General features: G+C 46.6%; 1 protein-coding gene across 3 annotated transcripts in view; it reads left to right on the top strand.

The window, feature by feature from the left end:
• The window catches only part of LOC122250910 (uncharacterized), a 158,194-nt gene that overhangs the window by 96,534 nt on the left and 54,160 nt on the right, over positions 1-7,500 (top strand). The window contains exon 2 of one of the 3 annotated variants that reach the window (XM_043012642.2): positions 5,246-5,323. The exons of the other annotated variants lie outside the window; for them this stretch is intronic. The gene's annotated coding sequence lies outside the window, so the exon portion shown is untranslated. The remainder of the gene's footprint in view (positions 1-5,245; positions 5,324-7,500) is intronic. 3 annotated transcript variants of the gene reach the window in all.

Below are 7,500 nucleotides of genomic sequence, written 5' to 3'. Positions count from 1 at the left end.
GAAAGGGAGAGGGTTTTGAGGGAGGGAGGGAGGGAGGGACGGAGGGAGGGAAGGAGAGGAAAGGGAGTGCCATGGAGTAAGGGAGAGAGGGGGAAGGAAGGAGGAAAAAAAAGAGGGAAAAGAAGGATGGGATAAATGGGAGGGAAGGAAGGATGGAGAAGGGAGGAATGGGCAGGGAGGTGGAGAGGGTGTTGAGGCAGGGAAGGAGGGAAGGAGGGAGGGAGGGATAGGAATGGAAGGGCCATAAAGTGAGGGAGAAAGAGAGAAGGAGGGAGGAAGAAAGAGGGAAAAAAGAGTGTGATAAATAATGGGGTAGGGAGAGAGGGAGGGAGGGAGGGAGAGAGAGAAAGATTGAGAATGACATCTAACGAAGTTCTGCAGTCTGGCTGGTGGTCCGAGGGAAGGGGAGGAGGGGGGGAGGGGAGGGGACAAGGAAGAGGGGAGCGAGGGGGGGGGCAAGGAAGAGGGGGGCAAGGGTAACCGTATGTTTATTGCTTCACACGTAAGAATACATCCTCATTCTTTTTTTTCTTTCTTCATTATTACCATTTATCACATCTCCATCTATTCATGCATTCACCCATGTCCTCCTGTACCAATCTGTCTATCCAGTGACTGATCTACTTTTTCATCCATCTATCTTTATCGATAGACAGAATCTTGGAAGTATATACAATGCAATACTCAACGAAAAGGGGGATTAGGAAAGAGGGGGATAATATGGGAGTGGGAGGAAGAGAGGAAGAAGAAAGAAAAGGAGAAAGGAAGATAAAGAATGAGCGATGGATAGCAATCAGGACTAGTGTGGACTGGGGAATGGATAGACACGAAAAAATGAATGGGTAGAAATATAATAAGAGTAATTAGGAATAAGGATGAATAGGAAGGATATAAGGAATGGATAAGAAACAGGATCGGATTGGAAGGAAATGAGAAATAGTTGAGAATAAGTAATGGATAGGAGGGAACTAACGATGGATTAAATGCTAAATAAGGAATGGATAGGAACCAGGAATAGATTGGAATGAAATAAGAAATGGATGAGAATTAGGAATAGTTAGCAAATAAGGAATGGATAGGAAGGAAACAAGGAGTGGATAGATGCGAGGCAGGAATGGCTAGAAGTGAAAATAAAGAACTGACAGGAGGAAGGGCAGGATAGGAATCAGGAATGAATAGAGACGTTACAAAGGAATTGATGGAAATGGTCAAAATCGGGAATGAGAGGAAAGGCGAAGAAGAGAAGATGAGTAAGAGAGAGAGAGGTGGAAGGAATGAGAAGAAGGGCGAAGAAGAGAAGAGAAGGAAGGGTGAGAGAGAGAGAGTGGAAGAGCGAGATCACGAGAGAAAGAGGGAGAGAAGGAGAAAGACAATGGGGGGGTATCGGAATATGAAGAAGAAAGAGGAACATGAGAGACGAATAGAAGGAATGATATATAGAAAAATATAGATAAATAGAAACACACACACACACACCCACACACACACACACAAACACACACACAGACATATATATATATATATATATATATATATATATATATATATATATATATATATATATATATACATATGTATATTATATATATATATATATTTGTTTATTTATTTATATATATTTATATATATATATGTATACACACACACACACACACACACACACACACATATATATATATATATATATATATATATATAGAGAGAGAGAGAGAGAGAGAGAGAGAGAGAGAGAGAGAGAGAGAGAGAGAGAGAGAGAGAGAGAGAGAGAGAGAGAGAGAGAGAGAGAGAGAGAGAGAGAGAGAGAGAGAGAGAGAGAGAAAGAGAGAGAGAGAGAGAGAGGAGAGAGAGAGAGAGAGAGAGAGAGAGAGAGAGAGAGAGAGAAAGAAGAAAGGAGGGTAGGGGAAAAGAGGGAAGGAGGAGCACGGGAAAGAGGGAAAGAAAAGAAGGAAGAGAGGGAAGCAGAAGGAGGAGAGAAAGGGGAAGAGGGAAGAAGAAGGAGAGGGAGAGAAAGAGGGAAGGTGAAGAAGGACGGCGGAGTAAGGCAAAGGTGGAAGGGGAAGGGGAGAAGGGGAGGAGGGGAGGGGGGAGGGGGGAGGGTAGCCGGACGTTTGCTACAATATTCTCGTCGCGGCCGTGCCTGGTGTGAACACAGTCTCGGGCGACGGGAGGGCTAGACTCACTCCTGCATCTTTATACCGCCGCGCCACCTTGCTCCTCCCCCCCCCCCCGCCATATCCCCCTCCTCCCTTGCCTCTCTCTCTCCCTTCTCCCCTGTCACTCCCTCTACCCTCTCTGCACCTCATTTTGCTCTCTGCTAAACCCCATCATTCCCCTCTCCCCCTACCCCTACTCCCCTCTCCTCCTCTCCCCTTCTCCCTACTCCTCCCCTCTCCCCATCTTCCCAATCCTCCCCTCTCCCCCTCTCCCCCTCTCCCTACGCCTCCCATCTCCCCTCTTCCCATCTCCCTACTCCTCCCTCTTCCCTTCTCCCTACTCCTCCCCTCTTCCCCCTTTCCCTACTCCTCCCATCTCCCCTTTTCCCCTCTCCCTACTCCTCACCTCTCCCCCTATCCCTATACCTCCTCTCTTACCCCTCTCCCTACTCCTCCCCTCTCCCTCTATCCCTATACTTCCCCTCTTCCCCCTATACCTACTCCTCCCTTCTCCCCCTCTCCCTACTCCTCCCCTCTCCCCCTATCCCTATTCCTCCCCTCTTCCCCCTCTCCCTGCTCCTCCCCTCTGCCTACTTCTCCCCTCTTCCCCCTCTCCCTATTCCTCCCCTATCCATACTCCTCTCCTCTTCCCCCTATCCCTACTCCTGCCCTCTACCCCCTACCCCGACTCCTCCTCTCTCTCTCCTCTCCTCCCTTCTCCCCCTCTTCATTTTCCTCTCCTCTCCCCCATCCCCACTCCTCCCCTGCCCCCCTATCCCTAATCCTCCCCTCTTTCCCCTATTCTTACTCTTCCCCTTTCCCCCATTCCTGCTCCTCCTATCTCTACTCATCCCCTCGCCCCCTATCTCTACTCCTCTCCACCCCCTCTCCCCATCCCTATTCCTCCCCCTATCCCTACTTCTCCCCTCCCCTCTCCCTACTCCTCCCGTCTTCCTGCTCTTTCTTTTCCTTTCCTCTCCCCCCTCTCCCTAATCCTCCCCTTTCCCCCTACCCCGAATCCTCCCCTCTCCCCCCTATCCCTATTCCTCCCCTTTTTCTTTTTTCTTCTCCTCTTCTCCCATCCCCACTCCTCCCCTCGCCCCCATCCCTATTCTTCCCCTCTCCCCCTATCCTTACTCCTCCCCTCTCCCCCCATCCCTATTCCTCCCCTCTCCTCCTACCCCTACTCCTCTCTTCTCCCCCCCATCCCAATTCCTCCCCTCTCCCCTTATTCCTACTTCTCTCCTCTTCCCCCTATCCCTACTCCTCCCCTCTTCCCCCTATCCCTACCCTCCCCCTTTCTTCTCTCCCTACAACCATGTCTGCCTGTATGGACCTCAGTCTGCCTGCCTGACCTGTAGTCATTTTCCTTTTGTCTTTGTGTGCCATGTCTCACGTCTGTACCTTCTGCCAGCCTGCGGCCTGTACTTCATCCGCGCCCTGCTGCCCTTCCTCATGCCCTGCTCCTTGCCCCCCTTCTCCCTATCCCCTGTCTCCCCCCACCTCCTTACAACATCGTCTGCGTGCCATGTTGTCTCTTCTGTCATGAGACTTCGTTTGCATGAGCCTCTTAAATCTGAAGTACCCGTGGTGCTTGCCGCGCGTGGCACTCCGACGGTCCTCGCCCTTATTCCTTTTCTCGTGGCACTTATAGATCAGGCACTCTGCAAGGTCTTCTTGAAAAGTGCTTGCTGCTGAGTTGTCGTTTTCCTTTTATATCTGCGTAAAAAAAGGAAAACAAAAGAAGAAAACTAACAGCCAGTTTCTGCGCACCTGGTGCAGCCACCCCCTGTTGGTGTTTTATTGCCCGCAGTGGACTGAGAATGCGCAATGTTTTGAGAGTAAGATTTATGCAGATTCTGATCCTATATTAGCTCATTAGCGATGCGGCGGCCGTATCCCAGCGCGGCGGAGCGCGGGGGAACGCCACGCCGCCACGGTGGCTCTGGGGACACACGACTTGTCCGACCTGACGTATGGGCCTTGAGTCGAAGCCTCGATGCCCGCTGCGTCACCCGCGCCTCATGCTTCGTCCAGGTTTTATCCTTTCCTGTTACCTCACCTCCTGTTACCTCATCTTCTGTTTTAATCGGGCCTTATCCTCATCTCATGTTTGACCTGGTCTTTATCCTCGTCTGTTCCTCAATTCATGGTACCTGTGGCTCGCCCACCTTCCCGTTCTGCGTTCGATACTGGGCTGCGCAATCTATGCCTCCGTTTTATCCATGCTTTAGCCTCGTCCGTCGCCTTACCTCGTGCCTTCCCCTGTGCGATGCCTCTCTCCTCTCTCGCTTCAGCCAAGTCGCGGGCCTCTTCTGCGCCATCTACTGTTTCATGCATTACGCTTGCTCTTGTGTCAGTGCCTGACGTATGGCCACAATACAGCTTATTGCATAATGTATGTTTCATGATGTGGATTCGTGCTGTGCAACCCCTAACGCTTAGGTGCAGTCAATGCCCACATGCAAAGTTATTTGGCACAATTAATTTATTATTTTTTGTGAAGGGACAACACGTTGAGGCACGTTACTATGCAAGTAGGATTGTTATCTCAAATATGAATTTTGATTCTTAAAGTTTCATGAGATTTCAACATTGCTACGTCAGTACTTTTTTTTCTTTTTTTTTTTTACTCATTCATCTATTCCTCGTGTACTTCGAAAATGGATTCAGTGGACAGAATATATGGACAATTGTGAGAAGGCAATGGACGAGACCGGGCAGTGCCGCTTATCATAGACGACAATGCAATTATCTTTGATTACGCTAGTTTGTTATGATGATTATGTAATATGATCTAGTATTAATTTGTCATCTGTCGGTATTCATAATCGTCAATTAGCCAGCATTTGATTTATGGTATTCAAAGACTGTCACAGATAATAATGATAATAATATTAATGATGATAATGATGATAGTAACTATTGTTACTATTATCATTATCATGATAGTGATGATGATAATAATATCAATTATAATAACAACTATCCTAAAAACGATGATGAAAACAACATTAATAACAGCTATATTAAGATCAATAACATTAATTCCAGTGGTAATCCCTTCCTAATCCCGTTTTCTTTCTCCCCAGGTGAGTCGAAGGCGAGCGGTCGAGTGACAAGAACAGTCGAAAGCGCCCGCCCATCCTACGCCCGCGCTTCTAGTGACTGTACGTACCCATGAAATACGCACAAAAGAATATAAAACACAGTATATATTAAGAATTGCATAACGACGTAGGTGCACAGATCGAATCAGTTAAATTCACGATGAGAAAAAGAGTGATATATTGTTAGTATTCATTTCTTATTGTGGATGTGTTTAGTTTTGTTTACGTTCATACATAGATACATACGTACATACATACACGTCTATTGTTCTCATAAGGCTATTTAAGTTTGTTGTTTATATGTTTATTTTGCTTTTATCTTGATATATAAATGAGAGAGAGGAGGATTTTCATCTTTGTGAAACAAAAAAATCACACACACACACACACACACACACACACACACACACACACACACACACACACACACACACACACACACACACACACACACACACACACACACACACACACCACGTGCTGTGCGTCAACATGTTTATTTTTAATGTATTTTTTAGCTCTTCGAAATTTATCTTATTCATTTAAGTCTATTTTCCCCTTCTGTTAATTCATATTCGTGACCGTTAATATGTGCATGCATGTATGTTGGCGAGTGAATTAACCCATAACCCAACATAGAGAGAGTGGAGAGGCAACATGACGTCAGATAGGTTACAGTTGAATTTGTTTACAAACATACCGACGGTCAGCACTGATGGGCCACTAACCAAATCAGCTAATGTTTGTTGATCGTCCCGGTGTTTGTGAACAAAGTCATAGCAAGTCATCCCCGGTGCCCCTTCTATGTGGATGCCTCGAGGAATGTTGGGATAGATTCTGGTTGCCGAATATATCTGTGATATTGCGATTCTTCCTTGTTTTAAGTCAATTTGTTTGTACTTTTTTTCACCTGTTGGTTGTTGTGATTCGGCGTGAAGATTCGATACGTCGAGAGAGAGAGAAAGAGAGAGGGAATAGAGGGATTCGTTCGTTAATGCTGATGGTATAGGATAGGATGTATGGATGCTGTGCTAGTGTGACCGAAATGTAGGAAGCTTGTACTGTGCACGACTAGACGGTAACACTTACTGTTTTTTTATGAGGAAACTGTTATCCCTTTGAAATCATGACTTGATTATGTGATCTCATGACACTGCCTTCCCCTACATGATGCATAAACAAAAGCATGTTACGGTGAAGATAACTGGCCAACGACTATGTTCAAGGATGGGCCTAATCTGTGGGCGCCATTCACAATACCGGTCGCCACATAACCCCCCGTTTTCTTTTTTGGATTTTGGTGTTGCAACTTAAGTGAAAGTCTTTCTTTCTGGGCAACTTTCCATATAAGTAACACGTACGCAGCGAAGCATTCATATGTAACGAAAAAAAGCAGCGCAATTATACTGTGACCCTGAAATTTGATAATGTATGTAGTTACCGAGAACTAGTTGGCAACTTTCCCCCAGAGGCCACTGAGAGATTTTGACTACTCAGCCTTCGCAACCTTTATGCTAATATATCAGAGTTGAACCGAGTGAACCTTCCTTCAATCTCTGTTCTAATACACTCCAGTAATGGTAAACCTACGTAAGCTTCCTGTAGAGGGGGGGGGGAGGGGGAGAATAAAGTGACGTGTGACGCAACATCCCGAGAGCGCCGTCGGCCACGATGGATGGCGCCCCATGCTCCTCACTGCCGGAAGCATTCTAAACTTGAAATATTAATCAAGACACGCTATCGTACCACTTTTGGTTTTGAATGGTATTTACGCTGTCTTAACGGGGGTTTTGTTTGTGAAATAGGTTATTGGTTAGTTATCATCTCGTTAAATGCGATCTATGCCCCACGGTAAAAGGGCCTATAGCTTGTCCTGCTACTTCCCGCCAAAATATCCCCGGCAGTCCGGCTTTGTCAACAGGAATTGCAATTGCCCTGGTGCCATATACGGCTTGTCCTTTGATAATGCATTAAACATCTGTCTTGGCCTTTCACTTGACTGGGAGAAATACATGTAGAGCACGAGATGTGGTGCTACAACCCGTAAATAACAACGCCAGAGGATTGATGACCATGAGTTCCAGGATTGGTAATGCTGATTACGGCCTTTCTTGACAGCCATAGACTCCTTTTTTTACCCTTCGTCTAGACCGCTCAAATTGACTCCTCGCTCGATGCGTTGTAAAACCCACACCCAGGTTTCAGCAGGAGTAGACTGTAATAAAGCCCGTAAGAGG

Source organism: Penaeus japonicus, unplaced genomic scaffold, assembly GCF_977035675.1.
Source record: "Penaeus japonicus unplaced genomic scaffold, GWHDUDI00000001_assembly GWHDUDI00000017, whole genome shotgun sequence".
Classification (NCBI taxonomy): domain Eukaryota; kingdom Metazoa; phylum Arthropoda; class Malacostraca; order Decapoda; family Penaeidae; genus Penaeus; species Penaeus japonicus.
This window is presented reverse-complemented; position numbering and strand designations above follow the sequence as displayed.